General features: G+C 45.9%; 1 protein-coding gene across 5 annotated transcripts in view; it reads left to right on the top strand.

The window, feature by feature from the left end:
* The window catches only part of PTPRM (protein tyrosine phosphatase receptor type M), a 747,728-nt gene that overhangs the window by 669,109 nt on the left and 60,372 nt on the right, over nt 1-18,247 (top strand). The window lies entirely within an intron of this gene.

The following is an 18,247-nucleotide window of genomic DNA, read 5'->3' as shown; positions in this document are numbered from 1 at the left end:
TCACGGGGTGGGGCACCCGCGCTTGGCCGGGTTTCAGAGGAGCCGGACGGGGGGTAGAGGGGGAGGCAGGTCTTCATCCAGAGGATGGACCGAGTGGGAGGACACCCAAGGTCCAGGAGGAGCACAACCCCTGGCAGTGGTCAGGAGGGAGACCGCCTGAGGGGGAAGGGTCTTCATCCACGGCATCTTGGGTCTTCTGGGTTGCTTCTTGAAATGGATCGTCGCTCAGGACAAATTCACACAGACACACAGTTTTACACAGAAGTTCAGGCATTCTCCAACTTACTAAAATCCAGCCTGAAAGATCTATAGCCCCTAGATTAAGACCCCTGAATTAGAGGGGTTAAGAACAAAGAACTGACAGGTAAAGTGAGGACACATTAAAAGGCTTTGAATAAGGAGCATTATTTAATGAAAGGCGGAAAGGCAGGGAGGGAAAAAGGAAGGATGTTTCTACGCCATGTGGTGGTGAAAACAGTGCTTTAAGAAGATTAATTAGTGTGGAATTATCCTGGAGAGAAAAACCTGCAAACAAAGATAACAGGGAGTAACCACAAGAAAATTTGGGATAGAAATGAATGACCCAGACAACAGGACTGGCAGGGGGCAGTTGTAGTTTTTATTTTACTCAACAATCCAGGTTGCATACAACTAAAGTATGTTTTCTAATATTAAATATGTTCTAGTGTCAAAACTGTTGATTTTTAAGTGTGATTCCTTCTCATTTAAGAAAAAAATAGTAGATACGTTTTCTTTCTGTATTCGTACTTTGGGTTTATATAGTCCTTTCCTTTCTGAAACTTGGCATTTTTCTTTGTCCATCGTTCAGTAAATATTAAGTGCCTTTTATGTACTAGGCTTTGTGCTGTAACTAATTTAATGTATTTTCTGTCCTCTGACCATTTAAGATATTACTCGTCTCATTTCATAAATAGATTTGAGGCCCATGGGGAGAACTAACACGTAGCTGAGTGCCCGTGCCTTGCATCAGGGCTCTGCAAGCATCTCTGTAATGTCTGGTGGGGCGGGATAATGTGCGATCCCCACCTTGCACTGCGTGCTGCCGCTTCTGTGGGCCTCACGAAGCTCACCCCCCAAAGTCACGCGGTGAATCTTTTACAAAATGAGTCTAGGATCCAGCGTCTTCCTCCTAAGTTGTGATGCATCTCAAAAAGCAAATTTTCTATGATACGTTCATACCTGAAAATACTTCTTAATTAAAATTGTCTTAAATGTCCTGAAATATGACACTGAGCGTTTGGAGTCACCTTGTTCCCAGCTGGGCATCTGGGCATCTGGAAGACACCCTGGTCCAGGGCTTAGCTGATCCAAGGAGTTAATGCTGATGGTAACAAAGAGACTCTGCGTGGCAAGATCAAGGCCGAGCTCAGAACTCTAGTTGGGTGGCCAACCCTGTTGAATTAGCACAATTCAGAAAAAAAGAAACGGTAAAGTGGGTGTCGGGGCACCTATACGCAAGGAGAGTAAATTATATGGATTTTAACAATCTAGAATTTAAAAGATGTTCATCTTTCCTGCCCAGAGGCTCTGAACGCTCAGTGTCACATTTCAGGACTCCAAGTCACGCTGGCATAGACCCAGGAACTGAGAGAGACTTACTGTCCATCGGACAGAACTGCCCTCAGCCTGGCAAGGGTAGTCTGTGTCTCAGGCCAGCCAGAGAGGAAGATGCTTCAGCAGAAGGCTGCTTCATGGCCTGGCATCCACAGAAGGGCCACAGGGTTCATCCACCGATCCACAAGCGCCTACTCACGGCCTGGTGGAGGGCGGGCACGAAGCAGATGCCCAGTGGGACGGCAGGAGCGCGGGAGGGAGTGAAGGGATGAGCAGATGCGTGAATGGGGAGCTGCCACGTGCCCAGCACCAACCAGGCAGTAGAATACTCCATCCAAGCCACACGGCACCTCTGCTGGCCTGACACGGTGTCTACTGACCTGGATGGATTTTTAGCTCCAGTATCTGTGACTGTGTCTGTTCTAAGTTAAGGGCTGGTCACCTCCTGTTCTCGTGAACACTTTTTCTTTCAACATGTCAGTAAATCAAGGCACTGTTTTTGGAGACTGTCCACTTTGTCGAAGTCACTTTGCTTAGCTCCACGCTGACTCTGCTCACGCATATATGGCCCCCCAACTACACCTTAGATAGTCAGTCTTATTTGTCCGTAATTATAAGCTGTTACTAATTTGGAAAAGAGAAACCTAAAGCAAATTTCCTCCAGAGACTTTGAGCTAGGGGCAGACTCTTACATGAGAATAATAAAAACGTGGGGTGTGAAGGTTTACAGTGGAAATACCTCCTATCCTCCACTACTGCAGAACAGTTGGAACTTTGCTACAGTGACTCCATTCCGTTTACTTTTCATTTGTGTTTCTTCTGCATTTCATCCACATACCCTGTGTGGCATGAACATTGTCAATAAGAATTTTCAGAAAGATGAATATGGGTTAAATTTTCCCGGGCGTCTGAAGCAGTAATTACCGGGACCTAGAAGCGCACACTGCTGCCCTCAGCAAGTTGAGACTTGCCAGAGGGTCCGTGCAAGTTCTACACGCTCTGTAAAGAGCTTTTGTCTCCTGGGTTCTGACCTCCAGGTGGAGATGAGCACTTGAAATTATTTCTCAGTAGAATTGAAAGGAAACAGTTTTTTAAATCAAAAGCTAAGCCCTCAGTAAACAACTTTTGTTTTTATTCCTTCCTCCAAGCACCAGCTCTGCGCACACCTCAAGTACAAATTCTCCATTAGCAGCTATTGTTCTTCCTGGCTAAGGTGTTCCCGCATTGTCAGTGGGTTGTAGGTTATGTTTGGATTCACTTATCATATCCTATTAGAGGTTGATTTAAAAGTATTGCCCGGTAAACTGGAGTATGCTCGAGTTTCCAAACTTAAATAGGGAGGCTTTGAGGAAGTGTGATTTATACCTAGAGAAACAGTGACCTCTGAGGAGGTCTAGGTATTCCCGACACCCAGGGCCAAGGTCTCTATGCAGGGCCCACCTTCATCTTACTCTCCATCTGCAGGTTTCCAAGGGAAAATGAACAATTTCAAGAAAACAGCTTATCCACAAACTTCCTTTAAAACAATAGTTTTTCTTCACCAGATTAATTTCAAAAGTTACTGGCCAATTAGCCAAAAGGTCGGATCACAGACATGGCTCAGCCCTGTGCTCTTAATAAACTCTCTCATTAGAAGTGAGAACGTTTAAAGGCAGCTTGCATATTAAAAGATGAAACCAAAAATAGATCATGTTAGGTACCATCCTTCAGGGTTGTCACAGATGCTGTGGCGGAAACATATCCCTCAAGGAACAGAACCTAAGTCGATACAGAATAATTTGAAGACAAATGCTGTCTCACAGGTACTGGGTCCTCAACCGCCTGGAAACAAATGCTTTTTAAATCTTTCAGAGTAATTTGGAAGTGTTCCTGATTTGAAGGAGAAAAATGAGAGCATCTTTTAGAGATGGTAGAAACTTTAAAAAACCTTTAAGTCCAACTCTCTTGTTTTGTAATTGAAACAGTTGAAACTTAAAGCACAAATAGATTTAAGTGACTCTCATCATGTCAGTTCAAATGAGTCACGATTGCAAAAGGATTTGCGAACTGTATGGGTAAACATTCATATTTGAATAGTGCATACGCCGTGTTCAACTTAGGAGGAACATCATGTGTTTCCAGCCTCCTGAGGGGCCTTGGTTAACAGTGAGGAAAACGCAGGAGGTCACATCTTTCTTCCAGGTTCCGTCCTGAAAGGACAGAGCTGTGACTCACCCCCCAGGTGCTTTCTCTGGGGCTGGCCTACCCCGGCCTTCACCCCTCTTTGCAAAGCCAAGCTGTTCCTCTCAGGCATAGTTCATCGAAAATTGAACCAATATTTCTGTGCATCTACCAAGTGCCTGCTAAGTACAGGGCTGGGCATAGAGCACTGGCTCGGGAGTTACACAATGTGCCATGTATGTAAGCAACCAGCTGCTACCGATCTGTGAGTTTACAGCAACGTCAGATTTGGGCGGTATTTTAGCTGTTTCTCTCTCCCAGCCCTAAACCATTGAGCAGGTGGAGAAGTGAGGCCTGATTTTGCCCTAGAACCACACTCTTCCTGCGTCTCGGGACCAGGGTCCTTTATCGCCCATCGATAGGGTTTTGGACAAGTTTCTCAAGGCAGCAGACTTGAGGAAGTTTCTAGCCACTGCCAGTTCTTCTTCTCGCCTTCTCACTCAAAGGGATGCTTCTGGAGATCTCCCAGTGCCGTCGAAAACTTGAGATAGCCTGCGCTCCGCCGCGCCTAGGGTGTCAGCTTACCTCTACTTTACTAATTTATCACATTCATTCTCTTTTTCTTAAATAAAAATGGATTCCACTTGTGTACTGAAAAAAAGCTTAATTAAAGAAGATAGTGAGTCATGCAAGCTTTTATTTCTCTGGCAGTGGCCCCTGAAACATATGGAGGTTTTCCCCTTCTCGCTTTGCTTCTCCTTGACAGAAGGCAGGCAGATCCTCTGGGTCACCCAAGCCCTCCACTCTGAAGGCTGCCATTCTTTCTTTCCTCCTTGATGGCCTTCTCTCCGTGCCCCTCTTGAGAGCGTGAACAAGCACTCAGGATGAGTGCACGAGGGTTCTCTTTGGAGACAGGCCTGATGGATGCTCTGTGACTCCGCCAGCAAGAGGCTCTTGTAATGTGAACATTTGTCATGTTCCTCCCTCCCGAGGCTGCAAACGCTTTCTCGTCCGCCTCCTCGCAGCTCTTCGCGCGGTAACTCCATCAAGCCTGTCGCGGGGATCAGGGACCAGTGGGAACGCATCTCATCTCTGGATCTGAGACTGGACCCTTGCCACACGCTGCCTACCACCCCGCCGTTGTCTTCTATACACAAGTTCCTCTTTGGAGGCCTCGTCTTTGCCGCCGCTCAAATATGACTTATCTGCCTTTATCCTTCAGTTTCCATGTCAAGAATAATAGCAGCCTTTGCATTCCCATTCACAGGGGCACCACTGCAGGCTGGAAATGTTTATGTAACTGCTAGGGTGGTGTGATTCTAGAGGAGGGCTGAGTATAGTCCAAAAGGAACAAAAGCCAAGTAACGGTTCATTTAGGTAGATGGGGCTTCCAGAAATGCTTTGGAACATTCTAGTCCTGCCAGGAGTCACCCTGTTACTGGTTCTGTTCACAAATAGTCCTTTGCTTAGGTAACATGGTCACAATCAAATCTTTGAAACCTAAAGATTTTATTTGGCCGTAAAATTGCTTCCATATACAAATATGTTTTATGTCAGTAACTAGGACAAGGCTTTTTCCCCTGCAAGAGGCAGTAGAGCAGAGTGGTTAGTTAGAGTGTAGACACTGAAGTTACACTGCTGAGGCTCAGATTCCAGCTCTGCCAGCAACCTCTCAGTAAGTATTAGCTAAAATTCTTATCATTATTCCATTGATTCCAAAAACACATCGCTCAAAGCACATAGGTAGTCAGGCTTTAACCCAAGTATAGCGTATGCTCGTGTCATTTTCATAAAAGCTAATACATTCTACACCTGTTAGTGCTTCTTCCAGGATGTACCAAAGGGAACCACTTACATTTTCACCAGCATCCTGCATCCCCCTCCAGACTACAAAAATTATCGTCGCTGTTGTTGACTTTTAAACAAACACGGGTTGCAAAGACAATAAGCTAACTCATCAACTGCAGGGAGCATATTTTCCTTCAGTTTTTGAAGTCTTGCAGACATTGACCATCTCTGATAGCAGCAAAGAACACCAGCGTGGAGTCCTGAGGCCTCTCTGATGCATCCTTAGAGTCAGACTACATGTAAGTGAAAACAGCTTAATTCCAAGGACCAGACAAGTCCCTTCCCAAGAGGCTTCTTCCAAACCAATTTCTGATATAAGAATCACACAAGGAGAGGAGCTTTGGAAGGCCAGGAAACCACTGGAGGAGAAAATGGGGCTGAGCAATGATCTGGGAAAGAGAATAATGATGACAGAGGAGCAGAGGGGGAAATCAGAGGGAGACAGAGGGGGAAATCAGAGGGAGACAAAGGGCAAGACGTGTGCTCTTGGCCTGTTTCTGCAGCCTGTCTGTGTTGGGTGGGGCTGGACTGTTTGTGTATCAGAAATTATTTTAAGGCTTCCATGGGTGATCTTGTAGACTTTTATTTTGAAATGATTCAAAATAAATTGATTCCGGCTTCCCCGGTGGCACAGCGGTTGAGAGTCCGCCTGCCCGATGTAGGGCACACGGGTTCGTGCCCCGGTCCAGGAGGATCCCACATGCCGCGGAGCGGCTGGGCCCGTGAGCCATGGCCGCTGGGGCTGCGCGTCCGGAGCCTGTGCTCCGCAACGGGAGAGACCACAACAGTGAGAGGCCCGCGTACCGCAAAAAATAAATAAATTAATTAATTAATAATAAATAAAAATAAATTGATTTTAACACATGTAGCTTTTGCTTAAGAAAAAAGAAAACCTCTAAAAATATTATGACAAAGTTAGGTCGCAAAGCCACTATTTTCATTTATTTTCTTCTTTTAAGGTCTTAAAATAATGGGTGAGGGAAAGGAAGAAGGTATCCAGAATACTTGAGTCATTTTGTTTTGAGTTTACTGTTTTTAAAAAGGTGCTTCTTGGGCTTCCCTGGTGGCGCAGTGGTTGAGAGTTCACCTGCTGATGCAGGGGACATGGGTTCGTGCCCCGGTCCGGGAAGATCCCACATGCCGCGGAGCGGCTGCGCCCGTGAGCCATGGCCGCTGAGCCTGCGCTTATGGAGCCTGTGCTCCGCAACGGGAGACGCCACAACAGTGAGAGGCCCGCGTACCACAAAAAAAAAAAAAAAAAAAAGTGCTTCTTTGTCTGTTTTTACCGTTGACTTGAGACATAGTTAAGAGTGGTGTGGAAATGCACAAACTTCTCCTTCTAAAGATAAATTAAGGAAAACCACAATAAAAATTATGAAGGCTATAAAAATGTATAACAGAAGAATTATAATAATGACTAATCAACATAGAATGAACTCATATTGGAATTAAGATACTAGAAAATACAAATATAAAAAATGGGAAGGTGACGATGAAATACAAAGTTTCTGGCATCTCTTAGGAAGAAAGTGGCTATTGATTAAATTTATCTTTATTAACACATTAAATAATACCTACTGTATTATTCTTTATTGTTTTTAAGTATTTTATAATTATTTTTAGTGAATAAGATGAAAGTCAGATTATTAACCAAAAAAGAGCCAAGAGTTGAGGGGTTGTGACTGATACTACAGACGGAGGTTTCCCAAGCTGTTTTAGATTTTACAGTAGCCTGTCCATTAGTGTTTGGTTTATACCGATTTTCTAGTAATTAAATCTGACATGACCTTTTGGTGTCCAATCAGGATTTCATATGCTCTAGTAATGCACCTGGAAACTGACATCCCATGACACTAATTATCTAGAGAAAGCCATGAATGTTTGCACAGTTCATGTTGGCACACTTCCTTATTTCAGTCTGAAAGGAGAATTTTAGGGGATGGTATGAGTGAGGTGTAAACATCACCATGTGGATGGTGTGTCCTGGAGGAAGTGGATGCACACACAGTGGATGCCTAGTTTTTTCAGACATAAGAGGAGCACCTTGTGAGCCAGTTTAGGAGAAACAGGGTATTCAGCAAGTTCCTGCTCACCAATCAACTATACTTCAGTTAAAAAAAGGAAAAGAAGTAGAAAAGTTAAAAAAAAAAAAAAAGACTCAGGCAGTGGGTAAACCTACTCCAGTGTAAGAAGGGATTTGTCATTGCGTGAGAACCATGGAAATGTAGTAACCAAAAAAGAAAAAACCCACTGTTTAATGTCATTAATTAAGTCATCACTTACGACCCTACTTCTTTTTTTTTTTTAGACATCTTTATTGGAGTATAATTGCTTTACAATGGTGTGTTAGTTTCTGCTTTAAAACAAAGTGAATCAGCTATACATACACACATATCCCCATATCTCCACCCTCTTGCATCTCCCTCCCATGCTCCCTATCCCACCCCTCTAGGTGGTCACAAAGCACCGAGCTGATATCCCTGTGCTATGTGGCTGCTTCCCACTAGCTATCTATTTTACGTTTGGTAGTGTATATATGTCCATGCCATTCTCTCACTTCGTCCTATCTTACCCTTCCCCCTCCCCGTGTCCTCAAGTCCATGCTCTACGTCTGCGTCTTTATTCCTGTCCTGCCCCTAGGTTCTTCAGAACCTTTTATTTTTTGTAGATTCCATATATATATGTGTTAGCATACAGTATTTGTTTTTCTCTTTCTGACTTACTTCACTCTGCATGAAAAACTCTAGGTTCATTCACCTCGTTACAAATGACTCAATTTCATTTCTTTTCATGGCTGAGTAATATTCGATTGTATATATGCGCCACATCTTCTTTATGCATTCATCTGTCGATGGACACTTAGGTTGCTTCCATGTCCTGGCTATTGTAAATAGAGCTGCAATGAACATTGTGGTACACGACTCTTTTTGAAATTATGGTTTTCTCAAGGTATATGCCCAGTAGTGGGATTGCTGGGTTGTATGGTAATTCTATTTTTAGTTTTTTAAGGAACCTCCATACTGTTCCGTAGTGGCTATATAAATTTACATTCCCACCAACAGTGCAAAAGGGTTCCTTTTTTCCACACCCTCTCCAGCATTTATTGTTTGTAGATTTTTTGATGGTGGCCATTCTGACTGGTGTGAGGTGATACCTCATGGTAGTTTTGATTTGCATTTCTCTAATGATTAGTGATGTTGAGCATTCTTTCATGTGTTTGTTGGCCATCGGTATATCTTCTTTGGAGAAATGTCTATTTAGGTATGACCCTACTTCTAACAAGGCATTATTTCATTATAGCTTCAATGCCAATCTTCTCTTCTTTTAGTAAATTAAAATTAAAATTCCATTGGACTGGTCACTAAATTAAATTTCCACTGGTGAACATTCTAACCCTGTAATGCTGGACATAAAGGGTGTTTCACATGAGAGCTGTCCTTAGAAAATGCTGCCACTTATATTTTTGAATTTAGGTTAAATAAAGTATTCCCAAGTTTTCCCCATCACAGAACAATTTCTCAGTGTTTGCTTCTAAATCTTTAGTTGATTTTTATTGTTTCTTTCAAATGATAATCGGGGGGGTATTCTTAACAATTCAGGAAAATAAGCAAATTTCATCCTGTGAACCTAGCCGTCTCCACTTCGCTTTTCTTTTTCTGCAGCTGAAACCAAAAATTATTCATAAAAATTCCATGATTTTCACTTAAGTAGCCTCAGGGGAGAGCAGATGCACCTATCAAATAAGTGTTGTTAAGGATTACTAATTATTAATGCAGAAGCCAACTGCTTTCTGTGTCACCATTGTCACTTTTGTGACATACCAGACAGATGCAGTCCGTAAAGCATGGTGGCATATTCTACCTTTTATGTTTCACTGCTGCAAAAATGAAAAGCTACTAAATGTAAAATTATAAACGTAAGTGTTATAGAAGCATCAGATTGAAAACTCACTTAAAGTTTTGTAATAAAAACTTATTCAGAAAACACTGAAGGGACATCTGATGTTTGGAACGTTGAGTAACTGACTTCATAATACTTATTCTAGATTATCTCCAGCAGCAGCAATAACAATAATGGATCAGAAATTTAGGGCGACTTTTTTTTGTTTTGTTTTGTTTTGTTTTTTTTGTGGTACTCGGGCCTCTCACTGTCGTGGCCTCTCCCATTGCGGAGCACAGGCTCCAGACACGCAGGCTCAGCGGCCATGGCTCATGGGCCCAGCCGCTCCGCAGCATGTGGGATCTTCCCGGACCGGGGCACGAACCCGTATCCCCTGCATCGGCAGGCGGACTCTCAACCACTGCGCCACCAGGGAAGCCCATAGGGCGACTTCTATTTATGAGCTTGAAAATGAATGCGTAAATCTTAGGCCTCTCTTTTCCACATCGGAAAAGGGGTCTTTCAGCATCAGGGGTCTTCGGTTCCGATGGAGTGAGCTGGATGCCACAGGGCCTGACCAAGCCTACGCCCGGCCAGTGCCCAAAGCCAGGACTCCTAGTTTCTGCAGCTGCACTGCCCTTGGGGTCCCCGCCCCTTCCCTCTGTGCTCTGCCATTCGGTGTGCACCCCACACCATCCAGTCCTATCAGGTAGTTAAAGGCTGATGTGCGCAAACAAGGCCCCCGGGCTTTGGGGGTCATTCTGAAATTTTCAGAGTGTACCTGGATTGATGTGAGTGGGAATCCCAGTTTCAGAGTCACTTAGCCTCCTAAGCCTGGTTTTCATCATAAGATAGAAACATAGTTGTGATGCTGAATAAATGAGATGGTGCGTGTAACACACACCTGGCCTGAGGACTTATCCACCTGCCTCACTTAATTGTCCACCATCCTTCTCAGCCCGCTTCCCAGGTCCCCTTACTTTCCAGCCCAGAGCCCTCAGCTCCTTTGCTGACAAAGCAACGGTACTTCGCTACAATCCTGCTCGGTTGCATCCAAAACTGTCCTCCAAGGGCAGCCCTGTCGACCCCAGTCTGATTCAAAGGTCAGCTGATGCGTCCATGACCCACCGGCTTCTGTGCCAGCCCAGCCCAGGCCTGAAGCCCACCTGAGCCCCTGCTCTGCACCAGGGAGCCTGTCCCCCTGCCCAGCCCTGTGTGACCTTCCTGCCCCAGAATCACCACCAGGAGCCACAGGCTGCTCGCGGGCCCTGGGGTTCCCATCACTGCCTGGATGTCTCCGCTGCTGGTTTCCACCGGCCTGTGGGTGGCAGGGAGCCACCCTCAGAATATAGTAATATTTTTAATATATCTAGAGTATTTTATAACTTTCCCTTTCATTAATTGGTATGGAGCATGAGCTCTTTGTTTACGGTTCTTTACTGTTCATGTTCAACATTGTCGTGTTTCTCGGGAGTTTTTTTTTCTTTTTTTGTGGTACGTGGGCCTCTCACTGTTGTGGCGTCTCCCGTTGCGGAGCACAGGCTCCGGACGCGCAGGCCCAGCGGCCATGGCTCACGGGCCCAGCTGCTCCGCGGCATGTGGGATCTTCCCGGACCGGGGCACAAACCCGTGTCCCCTGCATCGGCAGGCGGACTCTCGACCACTGCGCCACCAAGGAAGCACTCTCAGGAGTTTTTGTTCAATAAATAGAGTAGATCCCTCCACTCTGGACACTGATGTCTGTCTGCATCTGCGGGAAGCTCAGGGGCTCCCTCTGGACTTGAACTTTTGATACCTGGGCTCAGCTTTCTAGCCCACTGGGCCCACCGCCTCCAGGCCCCCTCCCTCCCTCCCTCCCTCCCTCCCTCCCTCCCTCCCTTCCTTATGGCTGCGGATACCTCGTCACACATCAGGCCAACCCACCTCCTCTCAGACAACCAAACACTTCTTCCTAGAAGGTAGGCTAAAAGATTGCTCCCTAGTTGTGTTTTTAATGTCTTCTTCTACTACTCATAAGGTCTGAACCCACAATTCTTGTAAAAATTTTGCATGTTGTCTCAAAATGGCTCCCATGTGTCCCTTCCCCACTCAGGTGGCACTAAGTCGCCCCTACTGGATGTTTCACCCAGAGGACCTGCCCCCCTCATTCCTCCCGCCAAAGTCACATCCACTCTGCACTCCACCACTGCAGGAAGAAGTACAATCTCTTCCTGACGTTGACTACTGTAGACATACATCACTGGCTGACAGTGGTCTGCAAAAGGTTTCCCTTGTGAATCCCCAAAAGAAGTTTGAAAAAATTATGTACCCCCTTTGAACATTTTAAGTTGCTATCTAAAATTTTCATCATAGGTTTATATACATTTATTTGTTAATAGGAGATAGGCGATATTTAATTATTTTCTAATATAAAAGGATTGATATAATGAGAATAAATATTTTATGATGTGCAATAAATAGAGTTTAACCACCTTACAGATTAAAGCACACCGAATCTGAAAGAAAACACATGAAACTTTCATCCATGGTTTGCATCCAGGAAAACCTGGCTGTCCTACAGAACAGCCCAGTTCCAGTTAAAAGGATAAGTGTTACCAGCCTCTACCACTTTGGATGTCCTGAAGTCCGAGCATCTCAGGATGAACCAAAACACCCCATTTTTAACACCGGATTTTTCCCTTTATATAAGTATGTTTCATAAGGGAAGGCAGGAAGCACTGTGAGTTTCCAGGGTCAGTATTTCAGTCCACCCCTTGGTTTCACACCTGCAGGTCTTTTCACCGGGGCAGTGCCCCATAGTAATATTTAAGATGAGTGAGGGCTTTGTCAAGTTTGAGAGAGACCACTGTTCCTGGAACTCCTCAGGGAGATCAGTTTGGGCAGAGTCCATAAAGCCGCTAAGTGTCTAGAAATTACTGCTTTGGAAACTACCCATGTCCCCCTTGAAAAATCTCCTTGTGTCTGCAGAGGTGTGCACATCTCAGTTGAAGTTCAGGAGTCCCAGGACGCCGACCTTACTGCACTTTATATGCGAGTGTGGTGTGTTCTTGCCTTATACAGCCACAAGCCTCTTGAAAGCAGGGGCTATATTTCTGTTACCGCTTTTGCATCCCTCACCATCCCTCCCAGGGTGCCTGGCACAGAGCAGGCTAAGTGCTACCCCGTGGATGTGGGTCGCACACTCAGATTCCCACCAGGGGCCAGGAAGGGGATAAGAACGAATGAAGCAAGCTCGGAGGGGTCCGGGCAGGGGGTCGTCGCAGGGATCCCAGGGAGGCGGCACCTGCGACAGCAAAAGCCGAGACTGGAGACCCGGTCCAGGCACAGGCTGTGCGGGGCCACATTTGCCTCATTAAGGAATCTGGGTTTTACTCAGTGGAAACCCCTTGGAAGCTTTTTAAGCAGGAACGTGACGTTTTGCAGAGGCAAGCTGTGGCTGAGATGGGGAGAACAGGCTGGGGGAGCCCCAGGGTGAGGCTACGCTGGTCATTCAGGGGGCACGTGGCTTGGCGGGGTGGGCGGTGAAAACGGAGGGAGTAAATCAGGATGTGCTGGGTTCTGGAAACGCTCGGATGCAGGGGGGGTTGAGGCCGCGGAGAAGGGGCCTTGGGAGAGGACGTGCCCACGAACTTGGCCTTTATTCTATAGCAGTGGGACCATGGGAGGCTTAAAAGAGGGAAATTGATCTCATATAAAAAGGCATTTAAAAAGGTGGTTTTTGGTGGTTGACATGGCTTTCCTTCTCTTCTCCTCTTGCCGGGATCGTGATGACTTGTACACACACACCTGTCAGGTAGGGCCCTTCCCAGTTCCTTAGATGCTTACCTGGGGGCATTGTGACCCGTGGGGTTAGACCTCACCCCATGGACAACTTTGCTGACCTCTCTCTGCCTCAGTCTCCTTTCAGTAAAATGGGGGAAGAGTAGCACCTATCAGATAAGGTTGTGATGTTTAAATTAATAACATAATACATGTAAAACACTCAAAAGAGACCTGGGAAATAGTAACAGCTCAAAAGAAGTTAGGAATTATCCTGTTTACAGTGGAATACCAATTCGTATCTGTACCCTTTCTTCTCTTCCAAAAACTCTCATACACCACCATGAGCTCCAAAGGACCTTGACTTCCTATGGCTCTAACACAGAAAACATACAATATAGAAATGAGAATGTGAAAAGAAAGGAGGGGTAGGAGTCATCTATCAAGGTTTGAAATTATGATTTTTTTTTTTTTTTTTTTTTTTTGCGGTATGCGGGCCTCTCACTGTTGTGGCCTCTCCTGTTGCGGAGCACAGGCTCCGGACGCGCAGGCCCAGCGGCCATGGCTCACGGGCCCAGCCGCTCTGCGGCATGTGGGATCTTCCCGGACCAGGGCACGAACCTGTATCCCCTGCATCGGCAGGCGGACTCTCAACCACTGCGCCACCAGGGAAGCCCTGAAATTATGATTTTTAATATCTCCCACTGCCCATGAACTAGAGAACTGGTCTTCCACAATAGAGCCATCCTTGAATGTCTTTCACTTACCCTTTTCACGGCTTTTCATTGTTTTCATTCTGCTCTAGTTCTCTCTGCCCTTTGTTGTTGCTGCTTCTCCAGGGCTGGGTGGTGTAAGAACACCCGTCCGATATACAAACTACCAAACGTAAGGTAGATAGCTAGTGGGAAGCAGCTGCATAGCACAGGGATATCAGCTCGGTGCTTTGTGACCGCCTGGAGGGGTGGGATAGGGAGGGTGGGAGGGAGGGAGACGCAAGAGGGAAGAGATATGGGAACATATGTATATGTATAACTGATTCACTTTGTTATAAAGCAGAAACTACAACTTGCTAATTGTAAAGCAATTATACCCCAATTATACCCCAATAAAGATGTTTAAAAAAAAAAAAGAACACCCGTCCACACGTCTCTGCTCAGCAGAGAGAGGTCTGTACGTGCTGACGATCACCAGGGAAGTGGGATGTGGTCCTGGCCTGATGCTATTGAAATTTCAGGACCTTACCTTTTAAACGCTTCGGTCCCCCAGGGACAGCTGCTGAGAATAACCTTCCCGCCTAGTGTGCCAACATCTGTAAATGCATGGCCACAGTGAACATGGGGCTCGCACGCAGCCAGTGACTGCAGAAATCAGACACCTTCCGGGGCTGTCATTGCAGCCATTCATGCCAGAGGGAGCGGGGTTCACAGCATCCTTTGCCTGCTGTTTCCTTGTCTTAGGAGTTTATCTGTTTGTCCCCCCTGAGAGCAATCTCCAGTGACCTCTCCGTGGATTATTCTCCCCATGCTGAGGGTGTTTTCCAGCTTTGGGGAGACAGACATCAAAGGCTAGGAATACATCCCTAGCCCCTCCAGGCGGTCCTCCTCAGGTGGTCCTCCCCCAGTTTCAGCCCAGCGACAGTGTGGGACTGAGAGTAAGCGCCCTGTGTACCAGGCACGCATCTGGAGACTCTCGGTGTTGGCTCACAATGGCCACGGTCACCTGACGCCACCAGGAGCTGCTAAAACCACATGGTGTCAGTGAGGTCACCCCGCCCCAGCCTCCAGTCTGCTTTTTGATTTTGTTTGGGGACGTGTATCTCTGAATCATAAGGTATTCGGGTCTCAGGAAATAATTTGAAATATGTTGAAGAGAAAAGGAAAACAGGATTGACAAATTTTGCATTGAAATCCTTACCTTTGGGTTCCTGCCTTCTTCCGTGTTTTCCCCTCAAAAAAAAAAAAAAACAAGATTTCAATGAACATTCATGAAAATATCTTGAATCGTCAGCCAAGATAAGACTCTCTGGTGCCCACCCTGAGCAGCTCCATCATTGAATTGCCCCAGGTGTGGGACCAGGTGTGGGAGGAGCTGAGTGGTGTGCAGGAGGGGCCCACGCTCACATCCAGCAGCACATGGTGCCGCCCAGGAAGGAGGCAAGGGACAAGAGACAAGGAAGATCAGGGCCGAACTGCACAGGGAGTGTCGGGGAAGGAGGCTGGGGGACCTTTTCCAGCACCAATTTTTTTCTTTCTCAGATCAACTTAGAATAATCTTTGTGTTCACATTCATTTTCAGATCTTAGCCCCAAACTGTTTTAGTTCTTCTGGATACCTGTCCTCATTTTAGCACTAAAAAGACCCTCACTTAATGCATTCTTCTCTCCTGATCTTTTTTTTTTTTTTTAGTCCAAGTTAATGGGTAAGAAAATCAAGACTAAATGATGATTTAGTGATCATTGTCATCACCCAAGTGAGCTTCTAATTCTTACAAATGCCCTTTATTTTAAAGATAACCCAAACGTAGTTAAGTAAACATTAAAAAACCTGTGTCACCTCAACTACCACCTTGCCCCTCAGTAAAATGGCACAGCCATGTTCCCAGATAATACTTTGTGAGGGAAGTTCCTTCTGAATCAGAAAGAACTGGGATTTCTTGATTCAGAGAGCTGGTATACGGCTTAGACTGTTCAGTAGATTCAAAACCTACACATCTCGGGTGTTCCACAGTTCCACCGCCGTAGGAGACCACGTGACAGATCGGAGGTGCAGCCGAATGCCCCGATGCTGAGGGTCTGTGGTCCTTCCCCAGGAGACCCAGCCCCTGGCCCCGGCCAACAAATGCAGAGTCTCTTGGGTTAGGACATCAGAATTGTTGAGAAGCTCCACAGTGATTGTAATATGCAACCAGCGTTGAGAACCACTGCCTTCGACGGAGAACAGTTAGTGGAAGCCAGGATCGCACTCTGGCTCCGGATCATGGGTTGAGTTAAGATTGGAGGCAAAGCGTCGGGGCAGGGGGCCTCAGAGGAACCACCTGCTTAGTGGCTGGGACCAGCTCCTGCAGCACTGCCCGGCGGCGCTCTGTGGACTGGGTGACCGTCACGCTCATCCTGAAGAGGCTCCAGCAAAAGATGCCCCCCTTTCTATGAATCGGGAAGGAGTAAAGGCAATGCGCTTTCAAGCTTCTACAGATAATCTCTGAAATACGTCAAGAAGCGGACTCATATTATCTATTAACGTTACTTAATATTTTTATACTTAATATAATAGTAAATAATGTGGTTTATCCTGATGCATACAGACTTATTCATTCATTCGTTTATTCATTGAACTGCTATGTGCTGGGTATCCCACAGGCAGTAAGGAAAGGGCAGTAAACTGCAACAGCCACATTCCCCACCCGCCCCCACCCCCCAGAACTTGAGACAAGTCATCACAACAGGGTCTGAAGCCAAGAAGGGGCAAGTGGGTTGCACCTGGGAACTTGCCCCCAGCCGTGAATGTCTCTGTTGGGCACAGAGGGGAGAGGGGACTTTCTCCCTGAAGGCACTCGCCGTCCGCCATGCTGAGACATCTGATTCATCCACGGTAGCCCTTGTCATCAGAACTGTTTCTAGAAGTTTCAGAGTAGGTGGCACAGACCTGTGCATCTAGTGAAGGAAGCAGGAAGTGTCAGCCCTGTGTTTCAGGGTCACATTGGGAAGGCTATCCGTTTGCACAAAGATGGACTCAGGGTATTTTTTCCTTGTGAGTGAGTAACAAGCTGTTAAGTACACAGCGGAGGCACCTCTCTCCCCGAAAGCTAGAAGCATAGTGATTGATGGAATCCGCTGTTTACTTGTGCCCCCTGTAACCTTGCCTGAAGTCACTGAAATCTTCAGCCTATGCATCAGGAGAATGGCACGCACATGCCAAGGGACGGGGCCAAATGGCAGGTGCAACTTCATGGTGGGCAGTGTGCAAGGTCCCATAAGGGGACTCGACGCAGAGGCTCAGCGGTTGGAGGGGTTCTCACGGGGAGGGGAAGAGTGTAGCCATGGCAGCAGGAGGAATGATAGATGTTTGCATTCCAGAGAGGAGGGAATGAGGCTTGACAGTGAGGAAGAAGAAGAAAAAGTACACAGGAACCAACTGGTAATTGGTCAAGAGGAAGGGGAGATGCCTGAAGGCGCCCCCGGCAGTGCCCCCATCGCTCAGCCAATGAGTGACCAGTAATAAATATCTTTAAATGCAACTTGTTGTTTTTGTTTTTGTTTTGGCCTTTGTTTTTGCAGTTTCAACTCTTTTATTACCTTGGGCTTTAGAAGATTTGAGTTAAATTCCTTAATGTTCATTTTATAAGGCAAATGAAGGCTACAAGTTCTTCTTCCTAACCTATGGCTTAACCTACTGATTTCTGCAAAATAATTTATGGAGAAAGCTTTCTGTTTTTACTGATCAAATTCTACACTCAATGATAATATATCTCTTTAAAAAAAAAAACTTGTCATAGAAAATTTCAAATATGTACAAAAGTCGACAGAATTGTATAATGAATCTTCATGTAACCATCACCTGGCTTAAAAATTGATCAACTTACAGCCCAAATTGCTTTAAATATACCTCCAACTTATCTCCCTCCATTCCTTATAATATTTTAAGGTAAAGGCACCTTGTTTTGCTCTGACGCTTGGCTGTGTGTAAAATGCCTAAGTGTGCGTTCATTCCACGAATCCTTAAAATAACCCTGAGACGTGTTCCTGAAATCAGTATGTAGATAAAGAGAGATGCAGACACTAAAGGTCTCAGTGACCCAAGTAACTTGCCCCAAATCACACAGCCAGTTCAGAGCCAGAGGCAGATCTCAAATTCTCATGTTTGAGCTCCAGACCCAGTGATCTGCAGTGTCCAGATACAGCAGCACAGCTGTCCCGACCCATCCCTAAACGCTCGTCTGAGTCCCCATGTAACGTGACTCTCCACGCCTTTGAAGTTGTCTTTCTCTCCTGTCCTCACATGTCTGCTGGTCGTATAAAGATTTATGCTGT

This window comes from Tursiops truncatus, chromosome 13, assembly GCF_011762595.2.
Source record: "Tursiops truncatus isolate mTurTru1 chromosome 13, mTurTru1.mat.Y, whole genome shotgun sequence".
Lineage (NCBI taxonomy): Eukaryota > Metazoa > Chordata > Mammalia > Artiodactyla > Delphinidae > Tursiops > Tursiops truncatus.
Note: the sequence above shows the minus strand (reverse complement) of the source record. Positions and strands in the feature narration are given on the sequence as shown.